At 39.8% G+C, this 25,489-nt stretch overlaps 1 long non-coding RNA gene across 3 annotated transcripts in view; it reads left to right on the top strand.

Annotated features, from left to right (window-relative positions):
* The window catches only part of LOC146525477 (uncharacterized), an 87,469-nt gene extending 61,997 nt beyond the window's left edge, over positions 1–25,472 (top strand). The window contains exons 4-6 of one of the 3 annotated variants that reach the window (XR_014873081.1): positions 890–8,140; positions 10,136–10,188; positions 11,997–25,472. This is a non-coding gene — a long non-coding RNA (uncharacterized LOC146525477). Of the gene's footprint in view, positions 1–889 lie in introns of all 3 variants that reach the window. The other 2 variants (XR_014873079.1, XR_014873078.1) reach the window with 2 other exon arrangements.
* The last annotated feature ends 17 nt before the right edge of the window (positions 25,473–25,489 follow it).

Genomic DNA, 25,489 nt, shown 5'->3' with positions numbered 1-25,489 from the left:
TTATGAATTAGGTCTTCCCACTGGTTGAATCTTTTCCCCCTCTGATGCAGCAACACTGCACAAAGCTGGAAAAGCAGCTAGAGCAGAGACACAGATAAGTGACAAAACAGCCGAGCGCTCAGATATTAATCGAGACATTTTAACTTTGTCATGAGAACATTTGCAAGCTGCAAGGCGCTCTGGTGATGTTTAGCCTGAGGCTGTGACAGACAGGAGGGGATGTTATGCTATCACAGCGTTTGATCACCAGCATCACGGGAACACAGGTATCAGAGAGAGACTCGTATCTCTCACAGCTGTTCAGATTCTGTCGTGGGGCTTGTTTAGATATTGGTGTAAATGGGATGAGGACGATTTAACTTTGAAGATATGAGATTTATTTTTTTTTCTTCCCCCTTCTGATCTTTTTCAAAAGCTGTGCGCTGTGAGTCTGAGCATTTTTTTTTAATGAAATAAATGGTTGAGGCAAATAAATTTGCATGACTCAACAGAAAAAATATTTTCCAGAGCTCTGTGTGTTAATAGGCTTCACAGTACAATTACTTGGCCTGTACATAATGGAAGTGCAATCAATGTATGGATCCTGCCCCCTACTGTCAATGATGGAAATGGCATCTATAATCAATTAGTGGTGACTCAATGTTAGAGGGCTGCAGGCTAACAGCGATTAACAAAAACTTTCCTTTTTGGTGGGGAAAATTTGTTGTTCATTGCTTCCAATTATCTCACATGTTACAACACACTGGGATTTGCTTTCGATATTTTGTTGCTGGTTTATTTTCAGCATGTCTGCTTCATTGTTTAAAGGAGCACAAAGCGCAGATCATTTTCTTCAGTTGTAGTATTTTTATTATCAGCTCCTCGTTGTTATTTCCTCTTTCTCTCATAGAAACCCCCCCACCCTGGAACCAGTGCAGGCCTCATGTTATATGCAGGGAACACAGCAACCTCTTCTGGCCAAAAGTGAACGCAGCAGAGAGTCTGTGCTGAAGCCAGAGTATAACAAGTGAGTAACACCTATTATCACTGTTGACAGTGGTACTTGACAAAACTAGGTTTGCAGAAATTATGACGCCTCAGGAAATGAAGTGGCATTTTATTGTCAGTGCCACATTGTTGCCAAACAGTTAAGAGTTTGAAATGGAGCCACTGACTCTAACTGACATCTCATAGGAAATGTTAAAACCCCAGATGCCTGGAATCACATCTCAACAGATAACTGACTGGTAATTTGACTTGAGAAAAATCATATTATTGCCTGGGGAAGCATTAAAAAGTATTCCATGATCAATGTATCTGATTAGTTTGCTTTGACGGTACACTGGTGAGCTAATCAGGCCAAAGGGATCAATAGAGCACTTGACACTCTGTCTTTCATTCCTTCTGTCTTTGGATAACTACAATGTAAATGACTGGGTACTAAAGGAAACCCTACTGGGACGAATACTAAACTCTGCCTGTGCTGCATTGTGCACAGGGGAATCTCTGCAGACACTTAGCTGGTTCTTAATCAGTAGCGCGCAAAAAGTAGGTCCCTATTACACAGCCCTCTCTGAGTCTCTTATCATCATATTTGTCAGAGCTGCTTTATTCATTTCCAGATCAGTTTCCTCATACTGTAAACTTTCCAGCCTTCATAGCAAATCCTTGAGGTGCGATCCTTATTGTTCCTGATTGGCTCTGAACCTCTTTTTTCCCTCCTTTTCAGGCTCTGTGTTCCCGTTTCTTTCTCTGTGTCAGGCACTGAGAGCTACGAGGATACCAGATGCTGTCCCAGCCTATTTGTCTTATCCGTTTTCACAGACAAACTAATTGCTATACAAAAGGTGCTGGCGTGTCCTGTCGAGGACCCTTGTAAATGCTTTACATCCACCACTCCATTCTGCCTGCCAGTAAACTGGCTAATTATAAAAGGATCACAAAAGAGTGTGATTAGGGATACAGAAGAGGGGGAGGAGGTGCGGTCCCACACCAGTGTAAATGGAGCACCTGAAACTGTTAGCTTAACATTAATGAAACCTAATTTTTGAAGCCACCCAAACAGAAACTTAAGAGGAGAAAATAAATGTTTTATTATTGTTGGAACATTATTTGTTTGGAAGTTCTAGTGCCACCTGTTAATATAACACACACACAGGTAGAGCAGATCCTTTTTTTTTTTTTCTTTTTCAAACACAGTGTAATAAATTATTTTAACTTAGTTTTTTTTTAAATGATTTTTCCATCAGTTGAATAAAAAATTCTCAATAAAATGTCTTCAAATTCTTTGATTTTTTTTCAGCAACTATTAAAAAAAGATATACTGTATTAAGCAGGTCTTATTATACTAAAAGCTGAAATATAGATGTACTCCATAACAAGTAAAAGTACTCATGATACAAAAATGTGTGTTACAGTATATAAAGTATATATATATATATGGATAGGTTTAACTAATGCATTAATGTGTAAGCAGTGATTTGCTGTTGTTTGTTGTTGGATCTTCTTCTATCCTGTTTCAGGTTTTATGAGGTGATGGTAAGTTTTGCTTGAAAAATTAACAATTAAAGAAATATGTGCATAAGAAATTTTGCATTTACAAAGCACTATTGGACAATCTTGTTGTCTCTTAATGTGCTTTTTTAAGCCCCCCCCCCCCCCCCCCCCCCAAAAAAAACCCCAGCTGTGCACATGATATGCAGGAGCATTGAAGGCAGTCCAGTAAAATAACACTACTAACTTTGGCAAACAGATTGAAGAAGGATGTTGGGACTTACATGTCAGTAAAGTTCAGTGAATGTCTCGCATAGCTGTGCTGATCATGTTAGCATCATCTGTCCACAGACAAAGAGAAATAAACAAGAGCCTAAGCATTCTGCTCAAAACTGCCTTTGTGTTAGTTCCAGCGACTGTAGGTGCCTCCCAGATCCTGCTAAGCCATTAAGAGACACAAAGGCAGAGTCTCGTGGCAAAAACAATGCAGATACATTGTCGCTGCTGGTAATAAAAACCTCTCTATTTGCCAAATGTCAACAGAGCTATGGACAAGCATCAGAAAGATAGTATTTCTTTCTGGGCTATTTCGTTTCATGTTGTGTTGCTGTACAAATGAAAACATTTTTTCTAATCTGTGGTCATATAAATGCTTTGTCCTGCCTCCAGATTTGTGAAAATGTCTCGAATCATCTGATGTGTTCAAGCATGTGTTTCTGTGTGTGTGTGTCCGTGTGAGCCTGTCTGTGTACAGACCGAGAAAACAGAGAGCCCTTGACTCCCCATCTTGACAAAGTTGGGTAATTAACGACAGAGCCTATTAAAGGGAGAATATTCAGCCAGTGATAAATGGCTTTAATAACAGGCCCATGTTCTCTCTAACAGAGATAGATCCTGCCGCCACAGTCTCCCTGCCCACCAGATAAAACTACCCATACTCCCATCTCACCACCCTCTTCATCTTGCCTTTTCCCATCGGCAGTCTCGCTCTTTTTCTGTTTCTCTGGCTTTGTGGTTTCTTTCTCGCTAACTTTTAAATCATTTTTTCTTCTATCTCAAAGACTCGCATTGCTCTGTCGGACAATGCAGCTTTGCGTGAACTCTGCTTGCAATTTCAGGCTGAAGCCACGTCAAAGCAATCGCATCAAACAAGCTCGAATGTTTTTCATGTGCGCACAACAGGCATTCTGTGCATCCTCCACATTACGCGGAGCTCTATGATATTTAATAAGCTCAACCAGGTCATCTACCTGCATGCATGTTTGTGTTGCTGCAGTTGCGCTTATGCATGTTTGTCTTGTAAAACATCGTTAGCCTCTTTGTGTAGGGGCCATGCAAAATTGGACAGTTAAAAACGCCAGGGCGATTTATGTTCCAGTGCAGCCCTTTAACAGGGGCTGTGCTACGGCTTTATGTGTCCTGGTGGGTTTAGGGGCAAGGACTGACCACAGGGGTCACATTCGTCAAGCCCCCGTATTGTGAGATTGGTCCAGATGTCGGTCCTCATTAGAACAGGCCACGCTGAAAGAGAGGAAATTCAAATGGGTGAGAGTTAAGCAGTCCCACTCCCATCCACAAGGCTGAAAATGTGATGATTGTTGATTGTTTTCTATGCATTTCAGCTCCCTTTATGTACAGAAAAAAACATTCTTAGCCAAAAATGGATTGTACCAGTTTTGTCTGTTTTATTTGTCAACTTTTGAGATATATACCTCTGGATGAACAGAATTTCAATTTCAAAATTGTGTTTCACAGTGCCCCTATTACTCTGGATGATCCACATGCCTCACTCAAACTCCTTTTCCTGCAGAGGTGCTTATGAAAAAATGACAGGGTTTTGTGATTTACACACTGTAAAGGAAAAATCCTGAAATACATAGTCTGAGATAGAAGTATAAACTATTTGCCATTGAAATGAAATTTAAATATGAAAGCGATTTTAAGGGGAAATGGTTGTGCTACAACAAATTATCTAAATACTTGCGGTTCTGTAAGGTCAAGGGAAAAGAAAAAAATCATTTGGTTTAAAAAAAAAAATCTTCTTTTTATGTAAAGTAATATCAACATAAGGTCAGGAAGGTATGCATGATGCATGTATAATACTTTTAGACTCACTGGACTCTAAAAGTTTGGCTTCAGGTTTGGGTCCTGTTAAGCACACACTCCTTGTCTCTCTCTTACACACACACACAGATATTACTTGACATGTCCCTCTCCAAAGTCCCCCCTTCGTGTGAAGGGTTCTTCATACAGAGGTTGTAGCATCAGGCACTTTCTGTCTCACAGAACTAAAGGCAGCAGGTCCATTAAATACACATGAGAGTCTAATTAGGGCCCCCTTTGTGCAGCTGACTTGGAGGTAGGAGTCATTGGGGAGCAACTGTGCCAGGACCCTGACACCAAGAGAACACACTGTGCAAATTAATAGAGAATGACCGAGGAGTAGCTCTGTGACTGACTGGGACCTCTGCTTCCTTGGAGGCAAAAATGTTCAGAGCTGATGGCTCTCATTAAATTTGTTATAGTGATATAATTATGATAATATGCCTGCGAAATGTGATGACTCTTAGTGTGTGGTGAGTTTGCGTACCATGGTAAATTTGATATGAATGTTTAATATTTATATGGTCCATGTGACCTTTAAATTAAACAGGGAGAAATATGTCAAACTGTGTGTTTTTAGTTTGTGGCCTCAATTTTACGAACTTTCAGCGGTCATTAAAAAAAAACCACGATATCTTTGTTGTCTCGATGTGACTAATCGTCACCCCCTTTGAGCAAAATTAAAATAACTGATCATTTTGCCTATTTGCTCCGAAATTCAAACAGGAAAGGGGATTCAGCTAGCTTTCCTATTATAATTAGGTTGATAATAATGTTGAGTGAATTATTGCACTTTTGTTATTCAGGGGGAAAGTCTTTCCTCTGCTGTGTCACATGAGATATTGGTGTGGACATAATTCTTATTCTGGCAGCAGCACATTGACTGATATTATTTAAATTACACCTCCTTGGGCTAAGTATTCGGAAATACTTTGCAGGGAATTCATCACCAAACGGTGTTGAGAATAAAAGGGACATCGACTCTTGATTACACTGACAAAAATGGCTTTTTTTCCAAAGGGAAATGACTAATGTTGTTAAGGACAGACGCAGGTATACTGCACGCTAAACACTGGTTGAATTTAATCTATAGATGATAAATGAAAGGAAATTGAATGTGGCATTCCTGGCACAAAGCAGGAGAATAGGCCCATGATCTCAAAATAAGTGTAACATGCAAACTACTTGTTTCCAAAGTATTTGCTACCCCTACATCCCTATTTCATTTAAACACCTTTAAACAAGTGTAAAAAAATAATTCACCAGTCACATCAGTTTCTGCAACCTCTGTCCCTATCCTGGGTCAGCCCGACTTTTCCTGCACCTGGAACGTCTCTCTCTCTGTGCTGTTGGTATTTTTCCTCTTAACGCCAGGACTTGAGAGTGCTGTTTTTAAGGCAGAGCCTTATGAGGTCCATTTAAGTGACGACCTATACTTGTGCTTAGCTTCCGCTGAAACCTCTCTGCTAGGTCTCTGTTATCAGTCAGTGCGACTGCCTCCTAGTCTCAATTCCTAGTCATTCTCATTATTGCTTCCCTGACTCCCCTGATCCTGATGCAGGTCCCATCTGAGCTGTGTTTCCAGTACTTCTTCCCTGTCTAATACCTCCCACTTTAATACCTAATACTTTTTCACCAATATGGTGGTGATGCCAGTGTTGATCTGGTTCTGACTTGGCACCTTTTGAGATCTGGCTCAATTTTACTATATTTGTGAACCAACATTTACATGCAAAGACAAATTACAGTAGACCGAATCCATTGGTTACATCTTCAAATCGTTGGTGACTTTTTTTATTGTAGCACCTGTGGCCAATGATGTCAGTGAAACAGATTGGCTTTTTAGTTTTCTTTGGAAATATATGGAACTACCTGTACATTAGACACTACATTGGTGGAAATTAGGTACTAATAGATCAGCCCATCTCTGATCAGCCTGCCTCAGTCTGCCTTCAGGCTCAAGGCCATCAGCTGAACCAGCCTTGCATCCCTCTAGGTTGGCTTCTGGTCCTCACCTGAGCAGGCGATCCCCCATCCCTCTTCCCTGTCTTCCTGAACTTTGCATGATATCAGTTTGTTCTCTCTCAAGTCTTACTGGCATCTGCACCTGGGTTTATGTGGGGGAGGGAAATGCCGTCTGGTCAGTAAAATTAACCCTGTGCATGTAGACAGCCACAGTTTCCCTCTTCAGCCAAACAGCCATGAGCTGCCAACAGAACAAAGGTTTACGCCATCCCATGGAGCACCTGAGGGACCAAATCCTCCACAACCTGCATAGTCTCACTCACATCATGGGGTGACAAGATCCAGCAAAACTTCAAAGACAATGCTGGAAACATTAGTAATGTAATATCTAACTTAAAAAGTAATCATATGGAAACAATGCATGTATGTATACAAATATATTTCATTTGAATTCAACTTTCCAACACTGTTTCTACAGTCAGAGGTCAAAGAAGGCTGAGGGTCAGCGGGACGAGGCCAGTCCCAGCTCCAAGTAACAGGCTCCCCACCTCCACCCCAGTGGGGTAGCCGACTAACATCTTTCTCCCCGATCTGCCCCCACAGGTTCCGCAGTGGTAAGCGCTGTTCCCGACCCATGGAGGGCTGCATCAGTACCATGGCAGGATTGTGATGGGAGTGTCCTTTGATGGATGTTGGCCAGGTGGTCTTCATTGCCAGGGCTCCAACACTCTCTTCCTGACCAGAAGGGAAATACAGCGTACCAGAAAGATGCCAATATGCATTGTTGGAGTCAGAGTGGGTGGTCAGTTGTGTGCATGGGGACATTCAGCATAGTCCAGTAGTGCTGCTGCAGATAAAGTTTAAGGGAAAAAAACACACAGAGTAAAGGTTGCAGCCCAGCAACGTCAGGAGATCTTGTACAACAGAGGGACTAGACTTAGGCAACTGCTCCCTTCTTTCAGCTCAAAATTACTGTTGCTGAGTGGGTGACGTCCACTATGAGGTGGTGCAGTCAGACAGAGGAGGAGCCACAGAGATATTTCACCTCAACCTCCTCAAAGTCAAAGTAGGCTACATATGCTGCTGCCTACTTGATGCCGACGTCAACTATTTTTGCTATTACCTCCTGGGACGGTCATTAACCGCATGCTCAGACCACACCCCGCTGTAGAGGCTCCACCACATTATGTATGGATGCCTACCCCCGGATCAACCTGTGGTATCTGGCTTTGCAGCCCTTTAAGTTGAAGGTAATCCATAGGCCAGGGGCACAGATTGCTCTGGCCAATTTTCTCTCCCACTGGTGGGGGGGGTGAGTAGGCTTAGCCGGATGGGTCCCCAGTATCAGTAGAGGTGGAGGTGGAGGTGTGTGGCGAGGTGTGTGGCGAGATGTAATCTGCGGCTCCACTGCAGGGAAGGGGTGGTGCAGTGGGGTGGAGGACCAGTGGAGGCTGGCAGGGAAGCTGAAAGCAATTCATTAATTACGCTCTCCCTATTTTAGTGACGCTAAGACCTGGAGGAAAAAAGAACAGGTGGAGACAGGTGGAAAGCTGTTGGGACGAGGGGCACAAATAATTGTAAATAAAAAACACTGTCACAGGTACGCTGACTGTCTTAGCTCCTCACTGAGGTCACACAGTCTTTCAAAAGTCTCTTTGCAGACTTATTCAGTTGTAAAGCCTCACCTAGCAGATTTACAGCTACATTTGACAAAATCAATCTGCCGCTTAACCTTTAGCCGTACTCCAGGCAATGTGGAGTGTTCTTTTGTCTTACACAGGTGTAGCACAGTCAAGTAAAATCCTTTGACTACTGAATGAGACCCAAGTGACTGAACCAGCAGTGATTTAGCTTCTGTCCACTGACATATTGAAGGGACTAAATATGAATTTTACATTTTATACTTGTACTTGTATTTCACCTTGGGGAGATGTTTTTTCACTCTGACATTAAGGGTCGGTTTTTGATTAGTCATTGCCAAAAAGAAGAGCCATTATAATATATCACTTATATATTTTGTACTGAAAAATGATTATGTGTGATATTACAGTAAATCATGAAAACCTTTAAATTAACCTTTTTTTAGTAAGGAGTGAGAAAGAGAGACTCACCTGTACAGCTGGCATTGAGTTCTTTGAACTCCAGCAGCCTCCCACACTTCTCTCCACTACGCTACACTTTTCTCTTCTCCTGCTGTGACAGCTTTGGCCTTTAAGCTCAGCACTGTTATCACATTTTAACAAGCGCGTCATTAACGTTGTCTCGCTGAGCTTTCTGTCGCAGTGACAGACAGCTGTTTTGACACACCCTGCCTCTTGCAGTTGCAGGGCTGACTTACAATAATGGATTACTAAAAATGTCAGTGGCTCCATTTAACTTTATTCGTTTTAAAGCCAGTGGTAAAGGTTTTTATTACCCACTTTATTGAACACCTTACGGTGAGATGGTGCTGTCTAAATTGTATTATATATTATAAACTTCTACAAGTATGTGGCAGCAGCTGCACAGGAATGTAGAGCATACATTTGCTCTTTATGATACACAGTCCAATGGAAATGACTGTACAGATAATGTGCTTGTTCTTATTTGTATGACCACGCTTGCCAAACGATAGTCTGCTCTGTTCACCTTTTGAATGCCAATATTTCTTAAGCATGCCTTACCTGAGCATAGAGTTACAGTGCACATTAAGTGATCTTTAACCTCAGATTTCTGGCCAACAAGCAATAATCCAACACCATCTTACTCTTTTCAGTTTCTAATACTGTTCTATAACAGTTCCATTTCTGAAATTACTCTAATGTAATGGTAGGCTGTTAGTTTTTAACATAAAGCTACCATTCTTGCAATATTATAGCCACTTGTGAAGAAGGTTTATGTGTCTAGGCAGTTCTACACTTTTTGATAATGCCCGTCCTCAATCTTGTCTGTGTGTTCCTTTATGTAATGTAATTATGAACAGCAATACCCATCAATGTACCAGCTGTCTCACTACAATATCTCCTTAGTCTGGACTTTCTCATTGACCCTGAAGATGTCGGTAGTCTAAAAAAAAAGAAAATAAGTAAGGGTAAAATGGAATCATCAAACAAAATCCTCTTTAAAAAAGCCACAAAGCATGCGTCATCCCATTTCAACAACATATTAAAGATTTTGCTATGGAGCAAACTCCGTTTCTCCAAGTACCCAAAATGAATTACATTGTGGATTATCGTGTAATTATGGATCTTTCCAAAGACTGATAGAACCGGAAAATTGAGTTCTGAATATTTCATAATGCATAGCACCATCTTTGTAGAGGAAATTATTTAGGGATAGCGTGCTCATTTGCAGAATGGATAAAGGTTCATTGCGAGTCACTAGAGTGCAGTAATTGGAAAGCTCCTGTGATTCAAAGGAATCATTCAGAGATGAGCATGTCTCCTGGATAGCTGTGTAGTACTCCATTAATCTTCAGTCACACACCCAAAACTATCAGCTACCATCCAAACCTATCAAGCTGTTGGCATATACCATATTTGTGCCACATATAAATCACAGTTATACAACAAATGTGAGAAATGTGCACTTTATCATTTTTTTTGTCCCTCTGCAGATGAGCTCTGGCACCCTCCCAACCTCAGCCACCATGAACACAGCAAGAAAACGGTAACTCTTGTAATCTTACACATGACGGTTTTTTTGTAAGTCTTTATTTATTTCTTTAAGTGTGGATCCTTTTAATGCACAGACAAGTAGAATTATCACAATATCAGCATCACATTACATGAAATATCGTCATCACCAAGGACAAACCAAACAATTTAAGGTTGGATAAACTACTCACTTAGGTGAACACTCTGACTGGGATCTAAAAGGATAATTTTGTCGCCTCTAGAAAACATATGAAGAAATGCCAGTTTTGAAAAATGTCATCTTTAAAAGGCAAATCTAAATGTCAGAGAGATAGATCCTTTACACAAAGAGAGCACTGCCTTCTGGGTAGTACACAGAAAGGCTTGAGAATAATATATTTTTTTCCCCCAGTTGAAATGAACTACAATTACCCATCATCAAGCATATAAAGCAGTACCCTCGCATTCGCAGTCTCATAGCCTGGGGAGGAGAGTGGTCACTGTTTGCAACATTAGTCAGGGAAAAAAACAAAAGGAAAATATGTTTTGCTTTGTCACAAAATTGACTTTGCTGTGTTGTGATGTGAAGTATGTCACTGAGATGTTATGGAATATACTGAATTCATATAATGGACCAGAGGCAGGTAGTGTTAGGTGCTGCAAAGCTTTAAATGGGATGTTAGCATAGGCTGGAGGAGCTTTAACAAAAGTTAAACAAAATAAGCTCCAGGCAAGCTTCTAATAACTGACCTCCACCTATCAGTCCTTGTAGTTATGCATTTTCTATCACCTGCCCAGGTTAGGAAGTGGGGATAAAAACTCAAGTAATCAAACAATATTTACATTAATTGCAAAAAGACTAAAGGTGAAACTTTTTTCCTCTTCCATTCACCATAAATATGGAAACATACACTGTGCATTCGTATTTTGATCCATATCAGTGACTGTAGCATCTCCTACCCCATTCTCCCACACTGTGCCTGCTCAGGAAACAGTCATATATTTATGATTGGCAGCTTATTTCCACGCAACAAAGTTAAACTGCAGAAAGAAAAAACAGGAAAAATAATTAGCTAAACAGCAGCTCAGTCCAATTTAAACCTGATGACACTAACATAAAGGCAAACTCATAATCTGATCCATAATCAAGCAGAGCACTTTTAATGGGAGCAGGTCACAGTAAAAAGGGGGAGGGAACAACCACTTTTGCAAACATAACACAACATTTGTCAGGATAGAGGATGAGTTTGAGATAGAGAGAAAATTAATCCCACAATACTTTGTGTAATTTCAAAAAAGAAATTGTTGTTCTAGTTTTTGAATTGCATGCATTTGTTTGATATTTAAACTGTTTGTGATCATTCTCATGTATCTGCAGAAACAAACGTTTTTCACAAGGCCACCTCTTAAGATTTTTATGTCATTTTTGTTTGGTTTGGTTATTTTTACATCCCACTCTCCTTGTAAGGGTGCCCACAAGGAGAAGTTGCTTACAGCAACATTGCTGTGTGTTTTAAACTATAAATTGAATATTGCATTTTGATACAAAACAAAGAGTGTTGGCTTAAAGTGGTTTACATCTCTGGGCCTAACTGATTCATCAAAGTTTGCAGGTAAAATATTTCATAGTACAGAATTTTCTTTTCTAGTTTTTTCTTCTACTTTTCTTAATCTGATGCATGAAAGCCATGTTGTGTTTCTTTTCTTCGTGTATATGGTGGGGTGGGGGGATCACAGCTCAAGCAAGCAGAGCAGCATGCCTTATTTGAGTTTATATTTTACAAATTGACAAATGTACAAATGGTAAATGAATATCTGACTACATCTTTCTTTGGTCATCAGTTTCAAAGTTGGAATCCTGATACTTCTCAGTGGGAAAATATCTGAAAAGAACTGACTGTCAGTCAATGTAGGTAAGTAACTGAATGAAGATTTGAAAAAAGGCAGAAGAAGAAAAAATGCATGAAGAAAAGAAAAGTGGGGTGCAAGTGGAGATGAAGACGGGAAAAGACTAAGACGGGAGAGATGGCGATCGAGGCGAAAGAAAGCGAGCCTCTGCTCCAACTGTCCTGGGTCACATGTTTTTATATTAATGGTTGAGGTCTTGTGTCAGGTCAGGGAGAGCTAATCTTAACTCTCTTGCTGGAGGGCACCTTCAACCCACGGGGCATCTGGGTATCTCGTCAACCCAACAGTGAACCACCGGGCTCTTCTCTTAGCATGCAAATGAGACAAGAACAAATGTCCCATCACTTCTGGGGCTCCATGTCCCAAAGTGCTTAACACTCTTCCTGTCAACCCCCCACACCCAACCCCACTCCAGCTGCTTCAAAAAGCCCCTCCTGCACATCCTTCAGTCTTTTTTTCTCCTCCCTCTGATGTTCTTTAAATGAGCTTCCCAACTCCACTTCTTTCTCACAATTCAATTTTACAAGGCCATTATCCTGGGTATAATGTGGAGGTTAAATATATCGGGGCAGACATTATGTGAAAATAATTAGTGCTAATGAATAATGCACTCATTCAGCTGATGAAGGATGGTTGTCAGGGTAATGGAGTACAAGGGAGGGGCCCCTCTGACAAATGAAATTAAAATATTTAAACACTGTTTTACGATATTATCAGGCCCTCACACTCTTTCCCTGTTACGCACTCGCTATATGAAGCATGCGAGCCTCCATGTGACATGATAGTTGTGCCATTACTCACGCACAAATTCTGTCTCACCAGAGGCCCAGATACAAGGCCCATGCTTTTGCAGTACCTCACACCACAGCTCATCATCCCTGCCCTGATAATCACGCTGATGGCTTTAGAGATGGCGCTCTTATTGACAGTCGATGTCACCCTGCCAGATTATATTTTCTTCACTTTATTTATTGCCACTGCACTCATTCTGCCTCTTAGGATCTTATTCTGAGCCCATCATGTGACAATGAAGGATGTAGGTTTTAAATTGCCTGGTTTACAGCGCTCTCCCAGTCAATTGGCCTGTTCCAATCAATAATGGTGGACTAAGCACTCTGTGACAGATAAATGGTAAAGCATCAACACAACCTTATTAGACATAATGGGTAGATGAAAATATAGGAAAGTGCCTTTGACAGAGGACAGAAAGTGCATGAACTAATAATATATATTGCTTTTTTCTTCATGCACCAAACTCTGCTTGATGAACCTTCAAACACCTATTTCCACCTACACCTACTTGAACTTCAGCCATTCTAGCACTTTGGTTTACTCTGGTTTCAACATAAAGTCTCTAAGATTGTGGTCAGTAGTCGTCAAAGGCTACTCATTTTTGGAGCTGACAGGATGTGGTGTATGTTTAAATAAGACTCCAGCCTATCCCCATTGTTTTGATTTAACCATGCTCCTGTGTAGTGATGAACACATTCCCCTTAAACACAAGAGATCCCTGGTTCAAGACCAGGACAAGACGCAAACCCAATAGTATACTCCCATTGTTGGTCCCAAGACCAGTAAAATGGGAGCATTGCATCAGGAAGGGAATTTGGTATAGATCAAACTTGCAGATCCACCACTGTGGCGACCCCCTCCAGAACTATGTAACATCTGTTATACAGTAGGTGAAAACAACAGTGGTTGCTGGTGCAACTAATGTCAGTTAGTTGTAATGGAAATGTGAATAGGCTCAGGCTGTACTTGCTGACAATGACAACACTATCATGCTGATGTGATTCCTCTTAATTTATTTTCTTTGTAAGTATGCAAAACACGTAAACATTACACAATGTAAACATTATGTCAAAGAGTAACAAATTACAGATTAAAATTTGGACCTGGAGATGTTATGAGGATTCGTTCTAAAGAAAGCAGATATATTTACTGCAAAACTTTAAACCTGTGGGTGCTAAAAGTTGTTATTAAGTTCAACAGTCAAAGTGAATGGGCTTATCTGCGTTCTTGCCTGTGGTCACACGTTCTTGGTGTCAACTGAAAAAAAAGATCAAGGATGTAAAAACTCACAGGTTTTCCAAACTATCAGAACATTGGAGATGTCATCAGATCTTCCAGAGACAGACAGATGCCATGGTCATGCCACACATGACAAGAAGAGCTGATGCTGCTACATTGCAAGCCCCAATCTGAGCAGCAATGACCCTCCTGGGAGTGATGGAAAACTCACCTGCCGATGTGACGGTCCGACGCTCAGCTGGAACATCCACTCGACAAAGGTGTTACTTTCCTGCTGAAACACAGACAGGGATGAAGCAACTGTTTGCTCCTCCTGTCGCACGCCAGCATGCCCTGAGCATAGCATGAGGCAAACTGTGTGTTATAACTGCATGTAGGTTGTGTTTACCTTTAGCTGTGTTTAGTTTTTTCCATTCCCTGTACAACAATGGTTGGTGATCTCTGCCAGGGCTGCCATTTGTCTCTGATTCTTTTTATAACTTTTAGGATCATAATATTTAGGTGTAGCCAAAGGGTGGAGGGTGGTTTTAGGATATGATCTCTGTTTTTCTCAGATGATGTGGTTTTGTTGGTTTTACACTGGGGCATTTTCCAGCCAAGTGTGAAGTATATGGGATGAGAATTAGCATCTCCAAGTCTGAAGCTATGGTTCTCTGTTGGCAACGAGTGGAGCACTGATTCAGGATTTGAATTGCTGCCCCAAATGGAGTAGTTTAAGTAAGAGTAGTTTAAATAAGTATTACACCTACTGATGATGACACTGCGCTGGTTGGTTGTGGTGAAGAGAGAGCTGAGCACGAATGTGAATCTGGTGATTTAACAGTTGATCTGTGATCTTGCCCGCTCCTGTGGTCACAGGTTCTGGGTATCAACTGAAAAGAAAGATCAAGGATGCAAGCAGCAGAAATGATTTTTCTCTCAAGGGTGTTGGAAATAGATGCATTTGGTCATTTAGGAGTCACTCAGAGTAGAGCCACTACTTCTCCTCGTCGAAAGGTGTTTTGGGCATGCAATGGAGGTCCCGGGCCAGACCCAAGTACACGCTGGAGAGATTATATCCCCAAACTGGCCAGTTGCATATTTATTTCAGTTATTTTATATTTGACTGATATAATCCACGAATCTAAGACAAATAGTGTTTAATTGAAATTATTTTTAAAAATTGTGATACTTCAATAGACAAAAGCTAAATAAGCTGATGAATAACAATGTAGTTTGTATTTGTAAATCTGAAAGTAATATTACATAAACTGTGCAAAAATACTGGCAGATAATAAAAAAGCTACTTTTTTTGTTCTTTAGATTACATTAAAGTCTTAAAGTAATAAGACTTTAAGTAGAAATAAGGTTTGCTATTATTATTTTGGTGTTATATTTAATTTTAATTTTTAATTTCATACAGTAAATTATTCTTGAGGTCCCAGGGTACCTCTGTCGGTAGTCCACGTATGTTAACTATGTCGGTAGGATGAGTGTTAACAAATTAAAGGTGGGTCTGTGCCTGAGTAGGAACAACGCACACACCATACCCTGCTACATCTTGCAACTTTCTTTTCTTAACTCTTATTTTGCATTTTGGCACCATATACATTTGACTTGCAAAACAGACCTAATTACAGGGCCTGCAGTATGCAAGCCACACATCAAACATTAAGTTACAGTAGAAGCCTGTGATCCCAGTCACATACTCGCTCCTTCTTTTTTTTCTTCTGCCCTCCCTTGCCTCTGCACACCAGAAACACTGATTGTAACAGGGACATTAAAGGGGAATTACAGCGAAACAATTTACACTTAATGTAGCAGTCGTATGAACGGGGAAGAAAGATGGACAAAGATATAGCCGTATTAATAATACATGTTTTAATTAAGCAGCTGGGAATGCAAGGAGCAGGATCAAGGGAACAGACAGACAATGAAAGAAGAACTCGAAAGGAGGGAAGCGGTGAGAGAAAGACGGACGAAGAAAAAGAACTGAAAATGAGAGAGCGAATGACAGAGAAAGAGTAAAACAAAGCGGAGCATAAAAAGTAGTGGAGGGAGGAGGATCGGAATATGGTGCTGTGCGTTTCCTGCAAACCGTGATTCATGGGCAGTAAATATGCAAAGCCTGATGGCCATAAGGCAATCAGAGGAGCGCCACTCATCTACATGTTGCACAGTGGGCTATAATCCATCTGAGGGGCAAGGAATAATGATACCAGGAAGCAGGAATAAGAGCAGGGTCTGTTTATTACCTCAGACAGATCCATAATGCATACAGATGTGAGGGAGGCACACAGCTGCCTCTGGCCAGAGAACTCTATTGAAAAGTAGAGACAGTAATATTGTGTTTAGTGTAATGAAAGACAATCTGATTGAAGCACCTATTAAGGCAAATAAGACTGCTGTAGTATGAGGTTTAAGTGCCGGAGCTGTAACGATCACTGACAGGGTGGAGAAGAGCTGGGGTGGATACCAAAGGAGAAGGAGGCACCGATCCAACACCTCAAAGGCAACAGCAAGGTCACCAATAAATAACCTGGGTAATGCAATATGAATGTGCACTCGTGCAAAGTGAAATGTAAGGTAATAATATGGTCCAAATATGCACATTTAAGACCTTGCTCACTGTTAAGAGCATACCAGCACAGATAAAACGTATGACCAGCAATAAAGCAGTAATTTGAATTCTTTGGTGTCATTGTGTTTACTTTTCTTTATTTGCAAAGACACCCGCACATTCACGCACACTCTCGAACACAAAGGCCTTCTTCCCCGTCTCCTCACAGAGGACATTAACACCAGGATCCTAGTGGTGCTAGAGTAAAGTAATAAATTGTGTTGAACATTGATAAACTAATGCAATTACCTGCAGGGCAAGCCAGTCAGCTAATTTAAAGATACCAGGTTTGTTCATGGGGTGGGAGGCACTGAATAGGCCCCAAGGGTGAAAGATGGCGCCTTTATTACATCTGAGAGGTCAGCTTGGTAGCAGTGTATTAGGATTGATCTTTTGATCCCAGCCTGGAACCCCCCCCCCAAAAAAAAATGTACCAACCCCATATGGCTGAGGAAAAACACAGCTTATCTGGCGCAAAGGGTTAACTCTGCCAGCCAGGCAGCCTAATTGAGCGCCACACATCTCAGCTACACAGCAGAAACAGGAACCTGGAGGGTCGTAACAAGCCAGGCGTGACTTATTCACATAATAAACCAAGCAGATATCTAAATGAGCCATTGAGCCAGCCAGAGGGAGGGAGGCCATTAGGCTGCGCGGACCATGGGTACATATTTGTATATCTACAATTGCCCAATCATTTGCATATGTGGCTGGCTATAGACAGTGCTCGCACCCAAGGGCCCAATGACACAACATAAAAACTTTGTACTCATTCACAGCATCATAAACAAGTCAGAGACTCATTTGTTTTATCAAGAAAAAAAAAGTACACTGAATTTACAGGAGACATTAATTGAGATATTTAAAACCATCCCGGCTGCAAAATACAAAGACACGGTCTTTGTTGGTCTCTGAATGGATATTCTTTCAGTGAAGCCTTACTTCATAGAGTGATGTTTCATTTAATCTACCAGTTAAATCGAATCTACCACTCGTGTAACTCTAGTGTTGGTTACCCTCAGATAAAAGCAGACCTAACCTGTGAGGCTCTCAGTAACTTACTGTAAAATTTCCATTTCATTTCAGTTTTTTTTACCAAAACACTGTCACACCCTAAACATTCACAGACCGTTATTTCCATCCAGACCGTCATACAGTATCTGTGATGTGAATGAACGCAGCATGAGTCAGAGGAGGAGACTGATAAGTCTCTGATGTTCATCTGTTAAATATTAAGTTTCAGCCAGCAGCTGGTTAGCTTCTCGTTAAGACTTAAAATCACAGTCATAGCTCAGTCCGGCTCTATCTAAAGCCAACAAAATTCAACAATTCTGTGAACACCTCAACAGTAAGCTGCTGAAATGCATTACCAATGAGCAAACACAATGACACTGCAAGGGTCATCCTCAAACAGAGTATTTCAATTTTATAATATTAATGAATGTTGGGGATGAATGAATGTTTTTTTGTGTAAAAGTACAAATACTGATAATGGTTGGGTGTCAAAGGTATCAGCAGCAAAAGTGCCCTCATGTTCTGGTGGACAGCCATGAACTGATGACACTGCATATAACCAGCAGCTTAGAGCAGCATATGAGTAAATATTGTCCACACTCCAGTGACAGGTACACACAGGCCTCTCATTCACTGTGGAAATATCTGAGTTCAGCAGTGTTACAGTTTTTTGCAAAGAAACTGTTTCTTCATCTGCTGTGAGGGATGACCTGAAGCTTGCCTGATAGGAGGAGCACACACAGATGGTTATCAGAGTGTGTAATGCACTTAGGCACTAAAGTGTAGCAGATGTTATGTGCCCGACTGTTTCTGTTTTGGGTTGAGTTTTTTTTTTTTTTTCTCGCTAGTCTCACTGCTAAATTAAGCTATCCAGTCCTGATTGTGACATCAGAGCCAGACAGTTGTTCACACAGTTGTATTGTGTGGCTTAAAACTGTGATGGTAACCAATAAATGTACATTTAATTAAAGCTGTGATTACAATTATTGAGCGATGTCTTTCATTTCAACATTTTGTGTGATGTTTATTTCTTACTTTTTATGGATTCCTAAATGACAAACACAAAGAAACAGATGTAGAACAGATGTCCAAATTACCAAGCAAATGCAAGATATTCACACATACTTTTTTTTTTTTATAAATAACGCAACAAGCTTGTAAAACTGTATTATTCCGATGCATCCACTGTAGAGTGCTAGTAAAAAAAAAATCAAACAAGAAAAGCTGATAATATAACATTTGGATTCTCATTTCCTCTGAAAATCCAATTTATTGCATCACTTTACTGCGTCCTGCTACTCGCCTGTTATGTTGCTTAGTTTAAACAATAACAAAAGGTTATCACTATCATTCTTGGTAATGGGTCAAGGGGTCAGCCTTTAATATGACCTCTGACACATAATTAAATTGCCATCTTTAACCTCAGTTACAGCCTGTCACAGAGCATTGGATTACATGCTGCAAATCACTGTACTGATCAATAGCAGAAGAGAATACAGGGGGGCGTGGCCTGCCCTGTCCAGAGGAGTCTGCGCAGAGATTATCTTTAATGAAGTTGAACTGTGCAGTGATCATGTTAATGTGTAGTCTTATTAGATTCTGAATGATGTACTGAAACACACAGTTATCCTTGCAGGGATGAGAAGACTGCAGTCTGCAGATAAGGCATCAAAGAGCAACTTGTAGTGTCCAGGCACATGACTAGCTTTCACTTTAGCTGTTAGTCATACAACTTCTTATGTACTTACCCTAGCATCTTAGATTTTGCCTCAAAGCATGCACTGCATACAGGTTTTGAAATATGAGTATGATCAGTTTTTATTGTGACTGAGAGGCCTTTTCTATTGAAGGAATTAAGAAATTTCCCAGTAGGTGAAGCACGGGTTTAAATAAATTGATGACAGTGTAACATGGGGGTTCATTATATGGTACTAAATCTCTCTAAGTTATTAGAAAACAGCAAGATGAAGACCTTTCCTCTTGCTACACTTCAACAACACAACCTTGTTTAGACTCCCCATGTAACCTCACTAACCAATGAGAAGCCAGGAAGTCCTACAATTAGGTAAATATGGAAAAATAAACTAGGTAGACTGATTTAAAATAATATGTGTAAATGTATAAATATCAAACATTAAATATAAACGTAAATGTGTATATAATTAGCCCTGTAACAGGGCTTCTGATTTAGATTTACTTCTGCAACTTACAACAGTTTCAGGTGAGGTCGGTTTCAGGGTCCTAGTGCTGCACAGCGTGCTTACAAGGACAAAGTAGGACTTTTAGTTAAAATGTGAAATACATACATACATGCAAACAATTTTTTTTAATCACATTTTATCAGTTATCATATAATTACATTTAATTTGTGTGTTATTAATTAGTTATTGATATGTGGATGGTAATGTGTATTTGTCAATAACAAATATTGTGAAATTGAAGAATAACAGGTAATTATCACCCTTGTTTATCCTATATCACTGAGTTGAGATCTTAATAACCAGATCTTAAATAGGCTTGTCGGTATGATGTAAGGTATGGAAGAAAAAACACACACATAGGTCTAAATTTACAGAAACAAAGAAACAAAGCAGTTTTGTTTCAGTGAAACCAAAAAGCAAAAGTTCAGCTGCAGGTGTTGCCTTGTTTTCATATGTAAACAGATTAGCTGCAGCACTGCAATCTCAGCACAGTGACTAAAGGATCAGCTCTTTCTGATCTGTGGTTTCAGGGCAGCTGTGTCTTGATTCTGTGTTGTCTGAGAGAGTGATACCTGTAATCTGCTGTCAACAGATGACGTCACAGGGCTTTGTTAAGTCTAATACAGCAATATTTCTGAAAAAAACTGGCACTGATGGAAAGCCATATCTAACAAAAACAAAAGTTTTGTCTTGTCTGCGGCTTCCATCCACAAACCCACTGATTCCACACCAGAACTGCAGCTGCTGTTACAGAAAAAATGAGTCCCCAAACTCAAATAATCCTGAATGACTGTGCTGATTATGATTTAGAGGCTGCTAGTTTTGTTTCAAACTGTGCCTTGCTTTGTGGCCGGGGGCCTTGTGTTGTTTAAAGGGTTGTCGGGGTATAAATACTAAATTAATCATGCTTTGGCTCAACTTGCTAGGGACTGAAATTTGCTTATGGAAGCTCGTGATCGCATAAAATATTAATAGTGTTACAGAGAACTGGCATTGTAGCAATAGGAGCGAGGCGTGTGAAAGCTCAGAGCAGCAATGTCGGGAGGGGTCATAAGTGATTTAAGATCAGAAACACTTTCTACAGATTGCCACCTTAAATTGATAAAGCAACACACAATTAATGACCAAAAGATTGCATTAGCACATCCATTAGGATCATTTTTGTACATCTACCAAATTGGCATTGTAGTAATTGGTATTAGCTGGCATGCAGCAGTGTTTTTGCGTTGTAAAAGAGGCAGGAATGTTATTCAAATTAATCTGAATACATTACAAGTCACTAATGTGATGCATTTTCCTAGATGATTCATATCTGTGTGACCGACTTCTTGAGGCCCTTAGGGCTTCAAAAAGAAACTACAATCACTTTCACTGACAGGCAGCTTATCTCCAAGCAAACAAAAGTGGGGCTTTCAACACACATATGTTGTCTTTTTTTAAGTTACACATTCAACCCTATTTTTAACCAAAAAAAGTCAAGGCCTTGTGTAAAATGTAAACAAAAAACAGAATGAAGTGACTATTTTATTATTTTAAGTCCATATTTCACTGAAAATAGTACAAAGATAATGTATCAAGTGTTGAGAATTAGAGATGTGCCATTATTGTGGTTGTTGTTGGCTTTTTTTGGGGGGGGGTTGTTTTTTTGTTAACAAGCCAATATTATTGGCCAACATTAATTCTTTGCTGATCTATCTGTATCGGAATTTATAAAACCTGATAAATAAAAAAAATTGATAAAAAGTAAAGTAGAGATGAGGAAAAACACCCTTCAACAAAGTTATGAGTGTTGACATTGCTTAGTTTATCCACCAGAGGGCAGTCAGCAACATCCCTGCTGGCAACACTGTTCCACAAATACAACAACAGGCTAATCTGAGAAGAGGAAATGAGCAGAGTATATATATAACTACAGTAATAAATGTTAGAGAAATCTGTTACTACTAAACAATTTCCAAATCTCCTATTTCGCAAAAAGCTGAAGATTATTTTTTTAATTAAGGTGCCAAAATACAATTATCTACTTGCATTCCCGAACAGAAAAAATATAATTACGTGTTATGTTTGATTAATTTCTGACTTCTCTGAGGAGTCCAGTGTGGCCACTCAAATAAAACTGTAAAATAAAAACTGTTTTGTCAGCAACAGTTTGTTACTGAATTCAAATTATTATATGCCTGAAAAATTACAAGTACATTTTAACAGTTTCTACACAACTGTTAAATTCTTACATTTGTTAACTTTGTCGTGCTACGAGATTTATTAGTAGTAGTAGTAGTATTCTCTAAGCAGAAGAATGACCTTGCAGTTGGGTTTCACTGAACAATTCAAAAGAGAGCATCTAGAATCATATGGAGGAGCATTAGTGCATTAGGCATTGAAAGCATGTGAAGGCACCATCAATGCTTCACTTTCTGCTTGTATTTGGTAGTGGGAGATGTGCTCAATGGACATGTCTGTAATCTGTAGGCGTCACATGTTAAAATCATTTGAGGAATTATAAAAGAAGAAGACAAAGGAGCCAAAATGTCAAAAATGAAAACAATGAATATTTGTTTCCACATTTTAAATGTTCTCTCTTAAATGTTCTATTTCAATTAGTAATATTATTAATAATATGAACAATAATGTAATTGACAATATTGTAATTAATTGTAATTGCAATTAATTGGACAGCTTTGCAAATCATTGCCACTGGTTTTGCATTTTGCACATCACAGTAAAAGGATTTTATTTTTCCATTTTTATATAGGAGAAAGAAAAAAAAGATGGAGTTTATTCCAAGTTTTGATGCCATTTGTCTCTTTGACACAAATCAGAAAGTAAAATTGTATATAATGGATGACATGGAGGCTGTAAACTTGTTATCCCATATTTTCAGAGCTCACATGGAGCGTATAAATAGACTCTTCCGACTGAGACACAATAGGGAGGCAGGTTCGGACATTTCTGCATGCTGGTCACAGCTGCAGACTGCCTGAGACGCAAACTCCAAATTTTCATTCATTCATACAGCTGTTCCATGAAGTGCTATTAAATAACTGTCAGGAAAATCTATGTCAATCAAAGCAGTAACTTCACAAGTTAGATCTACCAGGCCTTGCTTCAAGAACACAAGTGTACAGGTCAAAGCACAGCTGGTTGTGTTATCAAAGAATACGACTGCACGAGTTTTGGTGGCACCATAGGTAAATGAGGGCAGGAGGCGGAAGCACTCCCATACTGAGAGATCGAGGGATGAGGGAACGTGTTTCTGGTGGTGGCACAGGGGGAAAGGGTTTAAATGATGAACAACAGATATTCTAAGAGAGCAAATCTGATTTCTCACAATTATCTCTGCAAGCCTGACAGGCACCGGGGGTGGCAGAGGAACAATGAACTAGAGAACGCTGATTGGGTTATTTGTCCCATCTCATTCATGGCTGAGGGATTGTGAAGTGCCTCTCTGCAGGTGTAGTGCATGCTACAAACACCGTACAGTAAGCAAAATTCCTGTTAGCCAAACACCGCCACTCACATTCATTGATGTTTAAAATGAAGGGTCTAAGTAAGCACACATTAGCCGTTATTTTCAAATCCTTGATGTAGTTTTTAGCTTCCCAACATTTTCTGGCCTTCTTTCATATAATGTGTCTTGTTTAGTGACAGGTCTGTGTAATCCACACAGATTGTGGGTCTGTGTCATCTTGATCAATTAAGCAAGGCCTACCCTGAATACAGTTAGGTCTGTAACTGTTTGGTACACCGCCACAGAAGAGGTAAAGTTCAGCCTTTCAGCTTTGAATCAACTTTTATTAGGTTTTTATACATTGCTTTCATTTTCAGAGGCTCAAAAGCAACTGAACAAAAGACAATAATCCTCAAATATAAGGATTTGTATCAACACTTGGATGAAAATCCTTTGCAGTGAATTACAGCCTGAAGTCTAGAACACATGGGCATCCCCAAATGTCTCAATTGAGATGTTCTGCTAGGCCTGCACAGTTGCAGTTACCTTCAGGCGCTGCTTGTTCGTGAGTGTTTTTGTCATCGGGTTTGTCTTCGCTAACTGTAAAGCATGTCCTTTTAAGTTGGGATCAGGTGACAGACAATGACAATTTTTTTTTCCTCCTACAGTATGTTTCAGGTGATTATCCATCTGCACTGTGAAGCACTGATCAGTTTTACAGCGTTAGGAAATGTGAGCAGAGGGTAAAGGCCTGTGCACGCCACACTTCATCCCGCTAGTTCTATCAGCAGTTACATCGATAAACACTAGTGACTTGATTCCACCAGCAGCCATACACGCCCATGCAATAAAAAGTGCCTTTGTTATTTGATAGATAATGTGGAATGGTTCTTGTATCATTTTTATCAATTTCATTTATCATGAAATAACAAGGAAACAGGTCTCACCTGACCTTTAAACTGCTAGTCCAGGGGTGTCAAACTCAAATATACAGTGGGCCAAAATTCAAAACTGGAACAAAGTCGCGGGCTAACGTTAATATTTATTGAAATATATTTATTCCTCCAGATATAAGAATGAATCTTTTCTTATGGACTCAAACAGGTTTTGCTGAAAAACTGAATATGGAACAAGCAAAGCTTAATACTAAACAATATATATATTAGCTGTATAATACCAGTAGGCCAGCTAATTTGGTATGGCTTCGCGGGCCAAATGTAATTAGGTTGCGGGCCAAATTTGGCCCGCGGGCCAGAGTTTGACACCTATGTGCTAGTCAGTCAAGTGTCTAATTTTTTTGTGCTTCTAAAAATGGCTTTGTTACCTTAAAAGTTAACGTAATGCTTTGCTAAACCCCTAAATTAAAGCAGAAAGTCTGATTGTTATTCACTTTGTTTGATTCAAAGTGTGGAGGTACAGTGGCAGAACTGCAAAAAATTTGTCAGCCCAAAAACTAACCATCCAAATTATACGACACTCTCTTAAGGCCCATGTTGCTCAAAGACTTTTGGTATTGAGGCTCACCATGAACACTGCCATGGTTTAAATGGATACCTGCATTTGACTGCTACTATCAGTAACAGGCTCTTCATCTAACAGAGGCCAAAAAGCACAAAAACCTCAAGTGGAACAGACGACTGCTCTGAAAGTTTTTTGGTACAAGAACAAAATCCAGAATTACACGTAAAGTCAACACTAAGCTATTACACAGATTCACAAGGCTGTTTCATCAAAACGATTCATCATTACAGAAAACAAAACTGTTACTTAATACTGTTGTATTCAATTTTTAAACACAATAATTACTCCAGTTACAAACAGCACAGCAATGTGCGATGTAAACAAAGTTCTCTCAAACTTTTTGCATATATCTTAATGTCACACAATAATCAATCCCCAATTTATAAAATATTTCTGTATTTTAATACAGCATCACATTGAGCTTGGCACCAAATAAAGACTGATACAGTCGATACAACATGACAAGATTAGCGTAAAATGTTGGCGCTTCTTAGAGAAGGATGTGTTGAAGCTGCAGCACACTGACAGCTCCTACAAAAAAAAAAAAAAATTTTTAGATTGAATCAGTTTCCAATTTTTTTTTTTTTTTGCAAAAACAGATATACAGCATGAT

The sequence above is a fragment of the Neolamprologus multifasciatus genome, chromosome 1, assembly GCF_963576455.1.
Source record: "Neolamprologus multifasciatus chromosome 1, fNeoMul1.2, whole genome shotgun sequence".
Classification (NCBI taxonomy): domain Eukaryota; kingdom Metazoa; phylum Chordata; class Actinopteri; order Cichliformes; family Cichlidae; genus Neolamprologus; species Neolamprologus multifasciatus.
The sequence above is the reverse complement of the archived record's forward strand: the minus strand, read 5'-3'. Positions and strand labels throughout refer to the sequence as shown.